Source organism: Marmota monax, unplaced genomic scaffold (assembly GCF_021218885.2).
Source record: "Marmota monax isolate L192 unplaced genomic scaffold, Marmota_monax_Labrador192_F-V1.1 WCK01_AAM20220418_F8-fsc00056, whole genome shotgun sequence".
In the NCBI taxonomy this organism is placed as follows: Eukaryota; Metazoa; Chordata; class Mammalia; order Rodentia; family Sciuridae; genus Marmota; species Marmota monax.
This window is the reverse complement of record NW_026695212.1, coordinates 3,703,840-3,723,697: the sequence shown is the minus strand read 5'-3', so window position 1 is coordinate 3,723,697 and position 19,858 is coordinate 3,703,840. Positions and strand designations below refer to the sequence as shown.

The 19,858-nt window shown below is 37.8% G+C and overlaps 1 protein-coding gene and 2 long non-coding RNA genes across 16 annotated transcripts in view; 2 read left to right on the top strand and 1 right to left on the bottom strand.

The window, feature by feature from the left end:
- Positions 1–17,898, top strand: part of LOC131423688 (uncharacterized) — a 37,351-nt gene extending 19,453 nt beyond the window's left edge. The window contains exons 2-3 of the long non-coding RNA XR_009225572.1: positions 12,615–12,700; positions 13,369–17,898. This is a non-coding gene — a long non-coding RNA (uncharacterized LOC131423688). The remainder of the gene's footprint in view (positions 1–12,614; positions 12,701–13,368) is intronic.
- The window catches only part of Grip1 (glutamate receptor interacting protein 1), a 645,398-nt gene that overhangs the window by 309,896 nt on the left and 315,644 nt on the right, over positions 1–19,858 (top strand). The gene's annotated exons all lie outside the window — the stretch shown is intronic.
- LOC124083890 (uncharacterized) overlaps positions 152–19,858 on the bottom strand; it is a 78,318-nt gene continuing 58,611 nt past the window's right edge. For 2 of the 7 annotated variants that reach the window (XR_009225566.1, XR_009225568.1), the window contains 4 exons: positions 12,301–12,731; positions 11,019–11,195; positions 6,865–9,467; positions 2,242–4,271 (listed from right to left, as the gene is read on the bottom strand). This is a non-coding gene — a long non-coding RNA (uncharacterized LOC124083890). Of the gene's footprint in view, positions 1,906–2,241; positions 4,272–6,864; positions 9,468–11,018; positions 11,196–12,300; positions 12,732–19,858 lie in introns of those variants that run through there. The other 5 variants (XR_006848948.2, XR_009225567.1, XR_009225569.1 and 2 more) reach the window with 5 other exon arrangements.

Genomic DNA, 19,858 nt, shown 5'->3' with positions numbered 1-19,858 from the left:
GGTTAAATACTTTAGCTCTTGCTGTGTATAAGCTTTTGCTCAAAGCTAGATACACACTTATTCCTGTGTAGCTTTCCTTATTTTGTGTGCAACCCAGACCAATTTTCCCCCATTTTCCACTGTGCTGAAATAAAAATTCCTTTTGAAACTATTTTATTTTTCCCATAGCTTTATCTGTTTATTTACCCAATGAGAACACATAAAAAGAAATACTTCTTTTATTTCACATTTATCAGATAAATTAAATTTGGAGTTTCTTTCAAGAACGTGTAGCTTGCTTGTTCTAGAAGCTTCTACTGAAAAACATTCTTTTCACATACAAAATTACCTCTTGGATTGTGTAGGCAGTAATGCTGTCGTTATTATTTAAGTTAGAAATACCTTATTATTAAATATTCCTATTTTTAAATTTTTAAGTAGTAAATATAGCCAAGCAATCTAGATATAACTGTTATTTACTTATCTTTAAGCCCTTCTATTTTTTTCTAGATATCATCTGAAAGTATACTTTTTAGTGTCTACAATTTTTTCGTTTCCTTTCAGTTCACTTTTTTTGAACATCAAAAAAGAGATACTCTTTTACTTTTTCTAATCCTAAATCTGCTTTATCTATTCATATGTTCTTTTTTTTAATGTCATATGTAATTTGATCTTAGCTGTTCTACTTAGTCTCTCATCACCATTGATGAACATGGTTTAATTTATTATAACATGATTTGGCCCATAAGTGGATTCTAACAATTCATTGTTCTACTAGAAGTGGCCAGCAGTGAACTGGGACAATAGATACCTGGAAGCCTTCCCAGCTGAAAACATAACTCTTTCTTGTAAACTACCCATTAGAAATCCATTTGGGTTAACAAATTCCTTTAAAATGTCAGCGCTTGCTGGGAATGTTAATCCAATCAGCTTTTCACACTTTAGTGCGGGAGATATTCCTTTAATGAGATAATCATATCAGTTTCCTCTTAGTACCTAATTAAGTTCAGCCACAATGATGTAGGAAAGTAGGTAATGTGGTTATTGTGAGGCATTCCAGGGAAGCATCTGGCACCCAGCAGGATTTCAGTTGAGAGAACCAGAGGGTACCAGAGGTGGAGAGGTACATGTCTAGCTTACTATCTCAGCAGCAGTGTCATCGCAATCTTGTGGAGTGGGCAACTTCCTTATCTCTATAAAACAGTGCTTCTCTAATGTCATGGTGCATGTGATTCTTACAGGGATCATAACGAACTGCAAAATCTGACTCTACTGGTCTGGGGTGCAGACTATGATTTTGCATTTCTAACAAGCTTTCAGGGGATGTTAGTAATGCTGGCCTGAGAACCACATTTTGAGTAGCAAGACTATAAAATATCAATGTGCCTGTGAACACATTATTGGAGTAAGTGAACAATTCAATGTCCTTTCATCTCCAAATTTTCGTTTACTTCTTTTTTTTTTCTTTTTCTTTTTTATCAGTCACCTTGCATTGGGTATTATTGTCAGGCTATGCAAGGATTCAGCAATGATTGAGTTCATCTGGAGGGGCGTTGGGCCCAGGACGTCATAGCCAGGAGTGTGGGCTATGGACTGGAGTAGAGGACCTCTACTCAGGTCCTTTTCTGTGGTACTTAAGTCACTTCTCACATTTGAGTTCCTTGGAGGCAAGGCTGCAGGTGGAAAGCACATGAGCTGTCAGTGCCTTATGAACCACAGCAGGCTCCCTGTCTTCACAGTGCTGTATTTTTTTGTAATACTGGTAGTAACCTCTTTGAGATCTTTCAACAACGCCTTTAGGGGTAATTCCACATCAATATCCAGCTTGGCAGCTCCCTATTTGGCATCCATGAGATTTTTCTTCTCTGCTAGTATAGCTGATAACCATCTTGGAGTCCTGGTGTCATCTCCTTTCAACAGTTCTTACTGTTGGGATAGGATTTAGGTGATGGTTAATTTGGTGTTTATTTGCTGCTTTCTTTAGTAACTTTCCACTGCCACCACCTGAAAGAATGAGGGCTAGGTAGATCGTTAGCAGTACTGATAGAACTGTTTATAATAATGTGGGGTATCTGTGCATAAAACTAAATTATGGTGGATAAAGAGAAGCATTCCACTTCTCTTCTAAGTTCTTCTCAGTACCCTCCGCAGCTTTATGTTTCAACTAACAAAGTTTCTGATCTCTTTTCTTCTTCTCTTCTTTTTCCCTTTTTCCTTCCCCCTCCCCTCCCCTCCCCTCCCCTCTCTTCCCCTCCCCTCCTCTCTTGGATTCAGTAGGTATGAAAGCCAGCAAATCCTGTCACTGCAAAATTGATCTTTTCTTATGGCTGCTCTGGTCCTTCTTATGATGCCTATTTTATAAAACATTCTAAGCACGTTTATTTGAGAACTAACTTCAAGAAAATATACTTTTTATTTATTTATTAATTTACTTATTTTTAGTGATACTGGGAATGAAACCCAGAGCCTCACGCATGCCAGGCAAACACTCTGCATCTGAGCTACATCAGCTGCCCTCCTTTTTGAATTTTAAGCTTGTAGTGTACTCCATGGGCAGGGTGCTACCTATCTCCAATTGGGTGTTGGGTGATAGAGCCCTGCATTTCACTGACCCTCTCCTTCTGTGCCACTTCCCATGTATAGGACACACTCTGATCATTGAACAACTCTTGGTTTTCTGGCCTCTGGTATGGCTCTGTGTCCTGCTCCTAAGTGATCCTTTTCACAGCTCTTTATCAGTTTTACCTCTTTTGTTGGCTGTTTCTGACCTTTTCTTATATTTTGAAAGGTCTGTTCCTCTCTCCCTCTCTTCACGGTATCTTACTCCTTTTTATATCATTTAAAGGTTACTTCTACTTGCTCCATGAAACTGGTCATGTCTCTCTGCCCCTGTACAGTGCATTTGTCTGATTTGTATATTTGTCTGATTCATTGCAATGTGAGCTGCTCCAGAACAAAAACATTTTCTTTTTCATTTTTTATTTCTAGAACTGCTAGTTCAATAACTGGGACCTACTGGGCACAGTGTAAATGTTGAACAAATGACTATATTTATAAATTGTTCTGTTTTTCCTCATTATTTACTCTGTTTGAGTTCCCAATTTACCATTTACCCCTTGCAACTTGTCTTTCTTCAGCTTTGATTCATCTATGGTGTTGAACAAACCAATGAGGTCTTTGGTGTTTTCTATATGAATTATCTGTAAGTCATTTGTATAATTTATGCAGAGTTTTACTGACTGTTCTGAATGCTGATTCTGTAAAACTGCAGTCCTTTTACTGACTATTTTATGTATGTCATAGTCAGACTTCCTGTAGAGGTAATTTGGCAGCTTTGCCACCTGGGAGCAATATACTACGCTTTTGATGTTGCTGGCTGTCTATGGACCTCATGTGATAGAGAGATCCTTTCTGTTACAGCTGTCAGGTGATGCATGAAATGTTTTGTCCCTGACATTCAAGTAGCCCCTACAATGTAATGCTTCCTACTTTTGCTTTTTATAGGACCAGAATGACTGTTCAAACAGGAAGCCCAATTCATTAATTTCCTGCTGGTGATGTATAACAGCCAAATAATACAATGCATTTAGTAAACGTTGGCAGTACTGATAGAATTGTTTATAATATAATAGTGTGGGGTATCTGTGCATAAAACTAAATTATGGTGGATGAATTACTCAAACAATTAACCTTCAGAAAGTACAGAATGAAGTACTGATACTGAACATCTGTGGGTAGGCTAATGTACAGAGACTGGAGATACACAGGGTGAGGGGTCAGACCTGGCTGATATGGAGCTTAAGATCTGCAAAAAGTTAACCATCAAGTGTAGACTGCTTCACAATCAGGAGCTTTCATTCAGAATCTTGGAGGACAGAATGCACAGTAGGATTGAAACCCAGAAAGACAGAGAAGACTACAGAAATTGAGGTAGTGAATCTCAGATCAAGATGAGCCAGAAACTCAGTAAAAAAAATATTTTAAAAATCTTTGTGAGAAAGATAGCCATGCACCACATTTCTTGATTTTTTTTCCCTTCAAGCAGCTGTCCCCAAAATGATAGGCCAAGAATTACCGAAAGAATGCAATGACTTGAATAGGAATGAAGGGAAGGGGAAGCCTGCTGGTCCTCATAGGAATTGTTCTCCTCCTGTTTGGAATAAAGGATCATCTTGATAAATGTAATTTTGAGGAATAAGGTAGAATAAGAAATATCAATGGGTTAGGATTTAGGCAATGGTTAATTTGGTGTTTATTTGCTGCTTTCTTTAGTAACTTTCCACTGCCACCACCTGAAAGAATGAGGGCTAGGTAGATCTCTAGAGAGCATGACTATGGAATGAGGATAATATTTTAATTATGACAGAGGAAGCAAAAGAAAAACACTTAAAGAACCTAAAAAACAAATCATTATTGTCATAGGTAAGGTGAGGATTTCTGCACAATTGTAACATTGTGTTTCTGAGTTGAAGATAGGAAGTTACTGTCAATAACAGGTTGACTTTTCCACTTCAACATGTGCTGGAGAAAAGGCCCTCTGTAAAGATTTCTATTGTTTCACAGTGGTAGCCCTTGTGGTAATCACTTGGGAACTGGTAATTTTGAATGGGAGACTGATTGATTGGCATACTAATTTACTCGCCATTAATTTTCTCTGGTTTTATTGCATAAGATTTTCTTCTGCTACTTGTTTTCCCATACTTTGGTTATTTGGGGGCTTGTACAACATCCAAGACACTCCAGGACAGGATTCTGGTAAAGATCAAGTGCCTGGCCATAAATAAATTATTATGGATATCCGTTATCCAACTTGCTTCATGGAAAATATACTTTTTGTATTGGCTAATATCTTGACTTCTTCCAGGTTCCTGGTTCCTGTTCTCTGGATTTAGTTGGATCAGTCATACCTTGGCTTCTGGTAGGGTTCTTCTCATGGTCCTACCTTGTTTGAGGTTCATAATCAAGTACCCTTGTCACTCCACCAGCTCAGACAGTGGTAGGATTTCTGCTGCCATCTATTCTTAACCTTTCATTTTACAGGAGATTTCTACTATCCCAGTGGTTATATATTTATATTTTTTCTATCCTAGCTTATTTGGGGGTAGAATTGCCCACTAGCAACCTGCAGCTATGGCTGTTCTCCAAAAGTCATTTTCCTATTGCATGTTAAATTATGCTATACTCTGAAGTATATATTAGGTGAATAAATGAAGTCCTTATTTTGTAGCTTCAGAATGGTTCTCTTATTCATCTCTGTTTCATATATACTGTTATTGCTAGAGTGTATTTTTGAGGACTACCTTGTTTGCCTGTAGTAGATAACTACGGTTAGCCTAATCAGGAAAGTCTGCTGGGACTATGGTAGACTCAAAAGTTCTTTATTACAACTTGTGTCACTTGTGTCATCTAAATGTTAGCTATTCTACTGACAGAGGTATATACTGCCCTTTTCTCAATATAAATGTAATTATTACATCGACTATTTTTCCTGTTAGTTTTGCTAGTCATTAACTGCCTTGAATTAAGTACTATTTTTAATTTTCAAAAGAGAGGCAATAAACTTGACTGACATTCTCTCTTTACTTTGTTATTGTCTGATCATGTTTCGTTTGCCCTTTTCTTCTTTCAGCTTCAATTTCATATTATCATCTGGGGAAATAACAGCCATTTCCTCAAATGTTATTGTTTTCTGTTTTCCCATTCCATCTCTCACTTGAAGCAACTTTACAATGCAATCTTGGCATTTTTCTGAATAAAATGTGTGTAGTGTGATACACCAGACCTGACCACAGATCCTTCTTGTCCAAACGGTGCAAATGTATTTACCACTTTGCTCCTAATTAACCTTTCTTCAAGATAATCTTGGAAATGCTGTTTTTTTTTAATTGACTTACTAATTACCTTCCTGTCAGAATACGTCCTTCTTCCAGAGATGTTGGTAGTATGTCAGGATGTTCTCTGAGCAGCACAGCACCTCTGGCAGCTTCATACTGGTTCTTTGGTGTTACAAGCAAACATTTCTGTCCAGGGTCATGCTCTTACTTAGACATGGTTCTGTTCCCTCTCTTCCTCCTTCCCACTGCCCCGACCCTGTTTTGGATTGACTGTCTGACTGACTTCCTCTACCTCTTTTCTGCTCTTCCTTTTCCCTCTCTTTCTTCTAAAGAAACAATTTTATTAGTAGTTTATTTGTGAGAAATATCCCAACTTCTTTGTAAGAAATAAGGTAATCAGGAAGCTTCCAGTAAAAATGCAAATAGAACAGTACGGTTAACTTCAGAGAGATCAGGCCTCTCATAGAGGAAGCTCTTTATGAAGTTTTCAGTAGTAAATCTCTGAAAAACTGGAAGCCCCTTATAAATCAAAGGCAGCAGTATGACAATAAAATAATACATAGCTTAGATATTGTATAAAGTGGAGAAGAAAAGGTACAATGGTATATTGTTTTACACTTCAGTATTGTGATCCGTTGACAGAAAAATAGTTTGCTGGTATTAGTAATGCCAGTAATGAAGTTGCCAATGGTGCTGTGCTGCCCAGAGAATATCCTGACATACCACCAATACCTCTGGAAGAAGAATGTATTCTTACAGGAAGGTAATTAGAAAGTCAGTAAAAATGATCCTAGCATGTCCAAGATCTTCTTGAAGAGAGGTTAATTGGAAGTGAAGTGGTAAATACATTTGCACTGTTTGGATAAGAAGAATGTGTGACTATGTCATTATATTACACCAAAATATAAAAGATCTTATTAAAAACTTTCAGATATTTATATTGACATGGGAACTTTTTTCTACGTTGGCTTAAATATGCTATTAAAAATTTCACTTGGATTTCTTTTTTAAGTGTGAGTATGGAAAATTTAAAAATATATGTGAGGCTCACCTTATAATTGCATTGAACAGTGCAGGTTCAGCGCTGTACCATGTTTATATAACTATCTTGATCTCTGTGGCATTTCAACTTTTACCTCTGTGGCAAATTAACTTCCTTGTGTGGTGATTTAACTATCTCTTTGGACTTTTTCTCTTCTTTGTTGAATATTTTCTTTTTTAGGTAGTTGTTATATCTGTTTGGGAAATTTTATTTTTTAAAATAAGAGCTATAAATAAAAAGAATGTGCACATAATTACAAAATTATTTTTGTAGGCAGGCCTTAGAGACAGCCATCTGAAATAAAGGCTTTAAAAATACTTTTTAAGTAATAATTCTTATCAAATTTTTATTATTGATAGATATACTACATAAAAAACAACTAGGAAAATTAATTCAGAATACTTTTCTTTTGTTCTTATCAATAGGAGTCAATGTTGCATCTTCTTTGAAAAATAAAAAAAAACTTTGAACAATTGTTCAAAAGAGCTCAGCAGTTTTTCTAAGCATTATTCTTCATAACCAAGCCCCTTCCTCATAGATTCAAGAAGCCTTGATCCAATTGAACATTTTTTTTCTTTAAATGCATTTATAATTTTGAAAATTCAGTTTGCATATATTTAAAACATATGTGTCCCTATACATATGCATCTGGCTATTTTGAGAGAAAATATGAACCTTCTGCACTGGGAAGAGAAAGAGGGCTTTGCTGTCTCTGAGTTCCATGATGTGCTAGCTCTGTTTATCTTGGGCAAGTTTCTTAATTCTCCCAGCCTAATTTTTCCCGAATGTAATATTTAGACCATTATAACAATTGCTCATTGGATTGTTGTGAAGATTAAATAAGATAATTGTCTGTGGCATATAGCACAGTGTCTGGCACGTTAACGTCAATAAATATTAACTGGTTTTCTGACTGTAACTGTGACTCTAAAAGCAAGTCTTCATTTATCTCCCCATAGTTTGGCCCTATATTCTTCTAATGGGATGAATCAACAGAAGGCTAAGTGATTTTTCCCCCATCTTTAATGAGTTAAAAGCACTATTGGCATTAGAACTCAAGGTTTGATCCTTCTATGCTCTGGGCCAGGTGCCAGAAATTATTGCTGGGCATGTTTCAGCTTCTGGGAAAGAAGTTGGAGACCATAGTCCTAACATACCATTGTTGAATTTGAGAATGTCATATTGATGCTAACACTGATATGTGTATCACCTATGCCACACAGGCGCTGAAAGGGCTGAGGATGACCCAGATAAATTCAGATGGCCTGAACCAGCTGAGGAAAGCATGACCTGAGATTAGGCCTTTCCCATTACAGGGTAGAGGTGGGGGTAAGAGCTCTAGCCAGCACAGAAGATGGATGATTTTGGCAAAGAGACCTATTTGTCATTTGGGATTCAATATTCATGGCATAGTAATAGGGCATCCAAATGCCAGAGCATAACCAGTCATGGTGCTTCTTGACATGGCCATATTTGAAGATCTACTCAGTTCACAGTAGGGACATCTGCCAGAAGAGCTTGAATAAAAATGGCAGGACTCAGGGCTCTGGGTATACCAGGCAAAGGTAGGGTCACAGTTCTAGGCATTCTAAACTAGAGGCTCAGCTTCCTCACCCATTTACTAGAATTTGTATATGAGGAAGACAAGGCTCTTAGCAACAAGCCTACTTTGAGAACTGAACCTCAATGCACTTTCTCAGCAAGACTAGCTTGTTGCTGACATTTCTTTAAAGAACAGTACCGACTCAGTATTGTTCCTTAAATCTCTCTTGCCTAAGTCCTAAAAGGAGGCTGGATTTTCAGGCTGAAAAGTGGGGATTGAGTAAAGGTCTAGTGAATGCCCCTCTTCTTAGGGGAAGAGAATGAAGATAGAAAAGCAATGAAATTTTGATAATCCCCATAGTCAGTTTGACAAATATGGCTGTCACTGAGAGACCAGAAATTCTCAGTAATACTTCTAACAGGTATATGGGGCTTAGAGCCAGGTTCCTTCATAGGAGATAAAGTTGCTTCTTGTCAGATGTGTAGTACCTTGGCAAACAGATAAGTGAGCTACATTGCACATTTTGACAACAGTCATTCCTATGACATGAAAATTCTGACTCTACCCTACCCTGTTTGTGCTTTTGTGTGAGTTACTTTGTCTTTCCAAGCATTAGTCTCCTCATCTGTAAAACTGAGATAAATTAAAAGACCCACCTCACAGGGGTGCTATGAGATTTAAATTAGATCATAAAACTAGAATACCTGGTGCATTTGCAAGAACTCAGTATATGTCAGTAATAATGGTTATTGTCTACTTTCTAACCTTAGTTCTCTCATTAGCAGGAATTGCTGTTATTTCGACTCAATAACGTGATCCTTTTATTTTGAGCAAAGTAAACTGTAGAGCTGGTGTTTGGTCACTAGAAGAACATGTCCATCTGTGGGCAGATATCTCAAGGTTTCCTGGTCAGGATCTGAGTTCCTGAAGAGTGTCTGAACAAAGTGAAGTACAGGAGAATACCGTGTACTGTGAAGGAGGAGTTGGGTAGGGCATTTTCCAGCACGAGGGGAGGAGCAACATGGACAAGGAGGCCTCCAGCCAGTCACAGGTTTACACCTTCATGTTACTGCAATAGGAGAAGCATCAAGAACATTTGTTGGTCATCTTTATTCTCCACACTTACCATCTCTTGCACTGTTTCTGTTCATTCTCACTACTAGCACACTTTTGTAAGTGCCCATCACCTCTCCCCTGCACTATCTCTGTGACCTCCTCACTATTCACCCCGTGTCTCCTCTTGCTCCTTCTGATCCATCTTCATCATGTCATAGGAATGACTGTTATCAAAATGTGCGATGGACCTTGCCTCTCTTTCCTACTTAAAATCCTCCAGGGCTTTCACATTGCTCATGGGATAAAACAATGAATCTTTAACATCACGTACTAGGCTCTTATGTGCTGACCCTACCTGGCCTCACCAGCTCTTCTCCCGCTCTGCTCCCTTTTAGCCCCTCTCTGTACTTCTTTCCAGCCCTCAAACTCCTGTTATCTCTTGGCCTTGGGGCCTTCTAACCAGGACACCAGAAAATAAATCCCCAATCCTTTCCCTTCATCTTAAGCGAAGGCCTACTTGATTTTTTTCCTCTGGTTAGCTCCCACTGTTAAATGCTATCTTTGCATTCTGCCTATCTCCTTTTTTGGTGCATTAGCACAACTGCATTAGACATTCACCTGTTTAATGTCTGCCTTTTCAATGAGAATCTCAACATTATAAGGGCATGATACCAGTGTGTTTTGCTTCTTGTGGTATCCTGAATGCCCATTATGGTCCCTGGCCCATGTTAAAGGATGATTAAATATTTGTGGAAAGAGTGGACAAAAGAAAAATTAAATAGGTCCAAGATAGAGCAAAGAGATGTAGCCATATTGTTCACTTTAAAAAAAAATAATCTCCAAGAGAAAGTGAGTTGAAAGAAGAAGAAGAGGAAGATAGAGATTTTGCTCAAAAAAGCTGGAGCGATAAGGAGTAATGAGGTAGTTTTATGAGGTGATTGTGTAAAAGAGACAGACAGAAGGTACCCTGGGAATCATCAGAGGTGAAATAGAGGACAATTTGCCAAACTAGAAATAAAAAAGGCAGACAGTCACCGTGAACTGCAACCTAAGCTAACAAGCAGCTTGTGCAGCTTAGAGTAATAACACAGTAGCCTCCTTGTACTAAAGGGAAGGAAACCGACCCTTGTTGAGCCCCATATTTTATTTAACCCACCCAGATGCACTCATGAACTTGGCTAACTCTTCGAACTCTGCCGCTTTGCAGCTGCACCTGAAAATCCCTGAGGAATCATTGTCACTCTGCCTAGCCTGCTGAATTCCAGAATGTTAGTTTTCTTAACACAATTCCAAAATAAATAAATAAATGAAAAGGTTCGAAAAGCCACTTCATGTCAAAGCGAACACTGATGTATATTCAATTTGAAGACTTCATCTTTTTCCGGAAAATGTCATAATGGATCTTGTCAAATTCCATTCTGCTTTTATGACACCAATTTATCTACTTAGCAAAGCTCTGTCCCAGTATCTCTTTAAAATTTTCACATCACTTCCCCCTCCCCAACCCCCAGGGCCTTTTAGCAGTAGATAGGCATCAATTCAAATACTCAGAGTGTATGTTCACCTTCTCTGTTCTGTCCTGGGTGTGGCACCCGTCACATCTCCATCTCTTGATTCCTCCTCTTATTCAACCGTGTAACACCCTAGGACCATCTTTGCTTACTAGTCAGCCGGAGTGGAGTGGGGAAGCCTGTGGCTCCAGTCTCATGCAGTTGCATATCCCCCCTGGGACAGATTCATGCTGGAAATGATAGGAAACTGGATTAGGAAGATCTGTCTTAGTAATGGCAGCTTTTGTATCTGGAAGTTCTGCCACCTGTGATCAATTGCCCTGCTTATTTGGCCTATTTTCTCAGACAACTTCTTGATGGTTTTTTCCCCCCGACACCCTCCTTTTCCCCCTCCTGCACCTTTGTTCTCCAGTTCTGTCTTCTCTTGTCACCTCTATTCCTTTTTTTTTTTTTTCCTCCAGCTGCCACTTAAACTTTTTATCTTCCTACCAAGTTTGATCAGATTTTCACTTTTGTCATAAAGGAGTCTTAGAATCACTCCAGGCAATACGGAGCAAGTCAGAAATTGATGTCTGGGCTGTGGGCTTGTTATCCTGCCAGGCTCCCCTGCCACTGCCGCTGGGCCGCTGAGAGTGTTTGTCACTGACTTCACAGTCTTTTTTAGTGACTTTGTTCCTATAACTTTTCTTTGCTCCCGAATTCTTTCTCCTTTTCAATCATTATTCTATGCCCAAGAAAATTCTTCTCATCCTTTATTTCAACATTATAAGCATATTATTCTTACTTTCTGCATGAGTATCTTAAAACCTGGTTATTTTTTTCTTACATAAAACCATGCAAGTCTGTTACAAGGAAGCTTTCTATTCAGAGGACTTGCACATGACCAAAGGCATTCTCCTTTCCGTAGTATTGAGGTGGATAAAGGAGGTTTCCCTGCTTACTTCCCAGCCCTGTGCTGGGGACAATGGAACCTTCCCTTGCCCCAGTTTCCACATCTGTGAAATGGGAAGAAGAAAACTACCTACTTCATAGGATTGTCATTGGTGTTAATGAATTCATTCATGTAAGAATACTATCTAAAGGCCTGCCCACAGTTTATGCTCAATACATTTTAGTTATTATATCAGTTATATTTATCATTCTTACTAAAGTTGAATCATACTACCAGTTTTACTATCACTCTTTAAACATCAATTTTTCTAGTGATACTTCTTTCTAATGACGAATCCTCTAATGTTGCCTTTTTGCTATGGTTTTATAACTCACCTTCTACCACTTATAAAACTTGGGTGTTTATTCCCTTCCATCTATCGAAAGTTCTATTTCAGGAGTTACCTTCTCATGTAGATTCATTCAGAGTCTGTTCTTTCTTTTAGGGGTGTATGCGTCATCCTCTGTGTGCTGAAAAAAAATGAATACTTCGACACCTTGACTCTGGTTCCCATCTTTAGAGTACAGTTCAAGGAGGTGATTTTAATTTCTGAGCACTAATCATGCTGAGTTGTTGTTACCGTAGAGACCACATTTCTCATCCTGAAACATGACAGCGGTGATCACCCTGACAGTTCACAGACCTGAATTTCAGACAGTCAAAGGCAAAGCAATTTGGAGGTCTCTTTGTTGAGAATTTTCTCTTTTACAATTTCAAGGAAGCACGTTGCAGGCATTCTCCCAATTTGTCAGAAGCAAAGAAAAGCATGTAGGTGGAGAGCTGAATGCCAACTTTCAGCCCAAGGTATCAGTCCCAAATGTATTTTTATTATTCTCTGGAAAATAAGGTTGTAAAAAAGTAATTGCTGACATAACCTTAATGATAGCACTTTAAGTATGCTGCTGTAATTAAAATAGGAATTTTATTGTGCTAGACCTCTGAGAGCCTAGCATATACACCATTCAGATCTCAGGATTTACAAAGCAAGCAACTTTGATTCCTGCTGCTCTTGCTGTGTGGGCCACACGTTTCCTTTGTGCCTATCCTAGTTGCAGCTTATGTAGAAAACCAGCTCTCTCCTGGCAGAAAGCAATAAGCATCTGTGTTTAGAATGATACCCTGTGGTGATGGTTCTATGGCCTTCAGCAGATTTACCTCTGAAATGTCATAAGAGGAGCTACTTTTTCTCCTTTGATATCGCTTGGAATGAAACTTTCATGTGTTGTACAATGAGGTTAAAATCCTACAAGGCATTTTAGTTAAAATTTGAAGAGGATTCTCATTTCAGTGGGATGGCATACCCATTTTACTCCTATTCTCCCTGATGGATGGGTTAGTAATTGTATGCAACTGCTAGTTATAAAGACCCAAAGACAGAGAGGCTTTTAAAAAATTAGTGGACTCTTTTTCTCCTGTGATGAAAAATTTAGAGACTCGTGGTCTATATATGGTGATGCTACATTCTCTGTTAGGACCAGAAGCCTTCCATTTTTCCTGTTGGATGTTCTTAACATGTGGTTATTACCTGGGCCCCCAACAGAGCTGCAGAGCTACAGCTACCTCATCTAGGTCCCAAGGGAAGAAGAAGGTAAGAGGAAGAGTTACATCCTAGCTAAGTCAGCCCTCTGTTTTAAGGAGCTTTCCCAGAAATCCATCCCAAAATGTTCACTTTCATCTTGTTAGCCAGAATTTAGTCACATAGAAATATGTAGTTAAATCATTTAGAAATATATAGTTTATCCACTGAGGATATTGCTATTTCTCTAAAATATCAGTGTTCCACATTAAGGAAGAAGGAGAGAAGGGACATTGGTTTGTCTATTACCAGTCTTTGCCACAAATGAAAATTTAAAAAAAAAAACTATAAATGGTAGATTTATGTTTTCTCCATATTGTATTACTTTTTACCATAAATATAGTTGTACCTCCTTACCTGTGGGTTTCACTTCTGTGGAGTCCACCAACATGGATTAAAACTATTTGATGAAAAAAACCTGCATCTCTACCGAGTATATACAGACTTTTTTCTTGTCATTATTCTCTAAACAACCATTTACATAGCATTTGCATTTTATTAAGTATTATTAAGTAAGCTAGAGATGGTTTAAAGTATATGGAATGACTATGTCGGTTATAGGAAAATACTATGCCATTTTATATAAGGGACTGAAGCATCTGAAGATTTGGGTGTCTTATGAAGATCCTGGAACCAACCTTCATGGATACCAAGGAAGGACTGTGCTTATTTATTCAGTATTTAAGTAATCAGAAAGTTGTAATTTTTTTCTTGTTGGGAGCAGATTTACTCTTCATCACGATAGGATCTAGGCCCAGCACAATTCTTTTTTTTAATATTTATTTTTCAGTTTTTGGTGGACACAACATCTTTATTTTACTTTTATGTGGTGCTGAGGATCAAACATGCCAGCGAGCGCACTACCTCTTGAGCCACATACCCAGCCCTCCAGCACAATTTTTTAAGGACTCTTCTGAATCATCAAATATACCATTAGAAAGTATCATTTTCATGTGACTTTAATGTATTAACTTATTTGATATTGGGCCATTTGATTATGGTGCTTTGGATACCAGCTATAAGGAATGTTTCTTATCGACATATTTCTCAATTTTTTGAATTAAAGCAGATTTCTTACAAACCTACAATCTGGTACAGATGTACTTGAAATATTAAGAGTCAGGTCCTTGACACATCATGTGTACTAAACAAAATCAATGATGCCTTTATTACTAGGCCACCACAGACCACTTAATCCACTCAGTATGAAGAATTCTTTCATGATTTTTTTTATTATGGTAAAATGTATATATCCTGAAACTTTTCATTTTAACCATTTTCCATGTACAGTTCAGAACCATAACTGTCTTCCTATTATGCATTGATATCATGAGTACCCCAAAAGCTTCTATGAAAGACAATGCAAAAATGGTCAGAGGTGAATTGATTAGATTGTGGGAGGTAGGACCTAACTGGTGCATTAATCCACTTGAATGAATTGAGTGGTAACTGTAGGTGGGTTATGTGTGGCTGGAGGAATTAGTTCACTGGGGGTATGCCTTTTGGGTTAATATTTTGTCCCTGGTAAATAGAGCTTTGTCTCTGCTTCCTGGCTGTCAGGAGGTGAACAGCTTTCCTCTGCCACACCCTTTTGCCATGTTTTTCTGCCTCACCTCAGGCCTAGAGCAACATGGTTGGCCGACTATGGGCTGAACCTCTGAAACCATGAGCCAAAATAAACTTCTTCCTCTAATGTGTACTTGTGAGGTATTTTGGCCACAGTGACAAAAAGCTGACTACCACATGATTGTTGTGCAACCCCTCATGGTTTTAGAATGTATCTGTTATGATCTGTTTCTTTTCTTGCCTACCTTTGTACTTGACTCCAAATAGTGCTCCATCAAGGTGTGTTCTTGCAAATGGAGTTTCGATAGCTAGTACTCATTTTCCATATTTATTTGTAATTCCAATGACTAAACAAGCAGATATTTTGTAAATCACCATAAACTGGTCTAATTGGACAAGACATTCCTTATCAGGGCATGCTCCTACCCACAACAGTGCACAAGTGATCTTATGCAGTTCTCGCACCTTCATCCCACAGTCCTTAAGAGTAAATGTAAGACATGTGAATGCCAAATGGCAAAAATCACTTATGTGACATGAATAATTTAGTATCACTTTTGAGTCCAATGTGTTAGAATACCAGTTTAATGATAGTCCAAAAGTGTTTCTCAATTTTAATCTTTTTAAAGGTGATTATAACAAAGACCTTGTTTCTTTTTCTACTTCATTCTGTTTTGTTTTAATCTATGAAACGGATTATTTTCTTCTTTAGTTATCCAACGGTTCTCCTTAAAATAATGAAATCCAACAGTAGAGAAAATACCTAATGAGAGCCCCCCAAGAAGAAGCACATGTCTAGGAGAGCCCTGGGCTCCACGTGGCTCCAGAGCTGGGAGAGGAGTCTCTCAATCTCCCTCTGTTACTCAACCAACAAAGATATAAATGATTTTAATTTTTATGTTAATAATCATGCTTTTGACACTTGCTAAGCATCTTTTCTTTCCAAGATTACAGAATATTCTATTTTGAAATAATGCCATTAACTTCTCAGTGACAGGCAGGGCAATCAAAGGTAGGAGAAGAGGAGGTAGGTGGTGAGGAGGGGGTAAAGAGAGAGAGAGAGAGAAGTGGCCTCTATCCCTGCATCTCAGCCCAACTCAATGCTGTCTTCTGGCACCTTGCCCTGCATTACTGGCACAGGAAATAGCACATATGAGACACATCTCTTCTTTGTAGATGACTGTACTTGCATTCTTGGGTTAGTGTTCCAGTTAGGCTCTGGGTTAAGAAAAAGAATATTATAGGTTAACAACTTGTGTCTTCTTTGTGTGACCTACTTTGAAAAAAAATGAGTGTGTAATTGACATATTTTTTAAATTCAAGCTCTTTTGGATAGATAATTATGACTTGTAAACTCAGGAGATGGCTATTGATCATTAAGTTTGTAACAGAACTTGTAATTTGATCTTAAATAATAATGCATTTTGCAGTCATTATTTTTGTTCCTAGAATGTTTCAGTAAACTGCATACACACAAATCCAAATATTTGCAAGCATTTCTTTATTTAAAAGCACTACTAGCCTTCAGTGATGGATGTTTTATAGTAGAAATTCTGAGTGGTAAAAGTGTATATGATGTTAGGAAGTATTTGTATGTATAAGATAAAAATCATTTGTACAGGATGAATGTATTAGAAAGTTGATTAAAATTAAATTACTAAAAGTATAATAATTTCGTAGTTCATCCAGTCATTCCACAACTATCCAGTGATTATGACATATGAGTCTGCTTTATACTAAATGTGATTAATAGAGGAGAGTTTTCTGAATATGCTTTTAATTAGGATTAAAAGATATTGATAAGATAGAGAAGAAGTATAAAAATAAGGGAACGTGTGTATCTAGTTATCTCCAAAATGTTTTCCTTAAGACATGTGTACTAAAGCAGGGATTAATTCTTGAGTCTTATAATCAGTGAGGTTTAAACTTGTATCCTGGCTCACTTTCTGTCATGACCACCTTTCAATTGTGTGAAAATTACCCATTTCAAGTTTCTATTTTATAAATTGGAAAATATAATTGAGCTTCTTTTTAGATTTAGTTTTGAAAAAGGAGTTAGTTAAATAAGTAACTTTAAGTGCATAGCATTGTGCAAGGCATATAGAAAGTATTCACTTTTTGCTCACTGTCTTCATATTTTCACTATGAAAAAGGCATATACTTTTATTGGGAAAAACTTCCAATAATCTACATTATTATGTATATTCAAAATATTTCATATGTAGTGAAAGATTAATATCAATATGATTTTTCTTAATATACTTAGATAAAGTTAAATATGACAGGGCAAAAGATAACATGTGCCTCTCTGCATCAAATTTAGACCATTGGTACTAGCAATCAAGATTACCATGTTTTTGTATGAAGAAAACCTAATTAACCCACAAATCATTTTTAATTGACCACTGAGTTGTTTTGGATAATGGTAGCAATAACTTGGACTTAGCATTTTATGAGCACGAATGAAGAAAGGAAGGAAGGAAGGAGGGAAGGGAGGGGCTTACAGATGTTGCCTTAGTGTTTTATATATGCTGGCATTTTGTGGGTTAATGCTATTAATGTTTTGTTTAGGTCTCAAAATGAAATGCTATTGTTTTATTTCTGTAAAGTTCATGTCTCACTTGCCATAGTGATTTGGGGCAGGGTTGTTTCTTACCTGTATGTTGCAGTCTCAAAACAATAAGAATTGAGGCAGAGGCTACTGGTCCCCAATACCCATTTTTCCCTTCTTTAATAAAAGAACCACTAGTTGGTCTTCCTTTCCTTTCCTTTCCTTCCTTCCTTCCTTCCTTCCTTCCTTCCTTCCTTCCTTCCTGTCCCCCTACCCTCCCCTACCCTCCCCTACCCTTCTCTTCCCTACCCTTCCATCTTTCCATGTGACTTTAAAGCTACCAGTGGATCTAAGTTTTGACTGATGTGACATGGGCTATTTTGTGGAATGTCTGGAAAGTGCCCATACAAAGAAGGTGATCCTGGTTATCTTTTCCTCTATTCTGGTGGCTGGATTCTGGGAGAACATTGTAGAGCTTAAGGAGGAGAAGGAACCATGTGCTGAGCATTGTGAAGCAACAAGCCAGAGTCCTGGGCCTCTGATGGACCCTCCAGCCCCACATTTATTGCCTCTAGACTCTTTTATGAGAAAGAAGAAATCCTGTAGTGTTTAAGCCACTCTTGTTTGAATTATTTGTTGCTCATAGTTGAAACCCAATCTTAAAAAGGTAACATGGGAATTTTTATAGATGGTAGACTATGAACCCAAATTTTTAAAATCCAAATTGTTTTTCCTCATTTCACTTTTGCAAATATTAGCCCTCGAGGTGGTTCTTTTATCTGGGAAGTATGTCTATTGTAGTGTTTTTCTCTTTTGAGTGTCTAGTTTCTTCAGTAAACTCATATCAATATCCAACAGTATTAGTCTTTCTGAATTAGAGGAATCATCTTAAAGTCAAGATGTAGCATCATCAAGGACAGTCTTATCAAAGAAAAGTGAGGTTCTTTCTTGTTTATGCTCTTAGGAAAGTTAAACCCTTTTTACATAGAATTTTTGCAATCTTCTTTAAGAATATCAGTAGCTACTTAGAATTTATATGCATATTACCAAACCCATTCCATCTATTTTGTTTATCTCACAAATACTCATATGTCTATCCTCCTTAATTTTGTTGGTATTTCTATTCTTTTTCTACCTGCTTTCAAGAGGCTAGGTTTTTAAAGAATGCAGAATTTGTAGTAGCTTTGGAAATACGTTTTTTTAAAGAGAGAGAGAGAGAGATTTTTTTAATATTTATTTATTTATTTTTAGTTTTTGGCAGACACAATATCTTTGTTGTGGTGCTGAGGATCAAATCCGGGCCACATGCATGCCAGGCAAGCGCGCTACTGCTTGAGCCACATCCCCAGCCCTGGAAATACATTTTAAAAAGAGATTCTGTGCACCCCGCCCCATCCCCCCACTTGTTTTTTTTACAAGTGAGGCTTGCTCTTTATTACGCTCTATAACAGATAACCCTAAAACCTCAGTATAGTACTTAAAATAACCTTTGCTTGTTTCCTCATCTCAGGGTCTATGGGATGGCCAGATTAGCTTTGTTTCAGATGCCATCTGGTTTCAGCTCTGCTTCACGTGTCTTTCATTCTGAGGTGGCAGCCACCCCGTTCACGTTCCTTCACTGGCAGATGGCAGAGGAGCACGAGGACTGAGTAGAAGGAGGCGTGTGCTGCCTCTTAAGATCTCACCTCACCACTGTCTGTCACTCATGCCAGAGTCCCTGGCCAACTCAGTGAGGCAGGAATATGTACTCTACCTATTCCATGGAGAGGCATGGCAAGGTCACATGGCCAAGGATCCAGCTCTGTAGTCCTATGACAGGAAACTGAACATTTTGACATAGTACTTCATTCTACCATGCCATGATGAGTCCATGTGTTGATACACACCACACACATCTGTGTGCACTTTTGAGACACATGCACAGAATTATCTAATTCTGACTTTAAAATCCAGAAGGAGTATATCTACTTGGAGAGGTTTGAGCTGTGTATTAGAGAATTCTTTATTTTTAGAGTCTTTAGAAACAGAGATTTTTTTTACCTTTTATACTATTACAATGTAAGTCGTTTGGTCAGTTAACCTAACTGCATACTGTATGTGTTTAACTAGCTCTAAATGCCAAGGCTGTCAGTTAATATTCTTTCTTCAGGACACATTTGAGTGGCTGGTGGAAATTTGCTTTCACATCTGATAACTGGTGTCACTTTTTGAGGGTCCAGTTGATCTTAATGGACGAAATGAAGATAGTGGTTAACTTTACTGCCTCAGA